The sequence below is a fragment of the Limulus polyphemus genome, unplaced genomic scaffold (assembly GCF_000517525.1).
Source record: "Limulus polyphemus unplaced genomic scaffold, Limulus_polyphemus-2.1.2 Scaffold1019, whole genome shotgun sequence".
In the NCBI taxonomy this organism is placed as follows: Eukaryota; Metazoa; Arthropoda; class Merostomata; order Xiphosura; family Limulidae; genus Limulus; species Limulus polyphemus.
Genome location: NW_013666629.1, coordinates 210,596 through 210,949, shown reverse-complemented (window position 1 = coordinate 210,949; position 354 = coordinate 210,596).

Below are 354 nucleotides of genomic sequence, written 5' to 3'. Positions count from 1 at the left end.
GCGTCATCGAGATCACGTGACTATTCCCACGCCCTCTACTTTCTAGAACTATCCTGTACTTTGGCGAATGCTCTAGCATTTACTAGATATAGGGTAGTCTGGTATATAAAAGAGGGTGACAACGTGACGGTAATGTAATGTGTATGTAGACAGTGAGTAATTGATCTGCAGTCAGATAGTATTATTGAAGCTGAGCACGTTCGTTGATATAGCGTTTGTTATAGAGCGATTGTTGAAAATAAGTGTATCGTAAAGTTATATTCGGAAAGAATAAACCAGTTTTATTAAGAACTTAAGATACAAGTGAAGCAAGCACACCCCTCTACCATGCAGGATGCAATGGCCAGAGCTCTC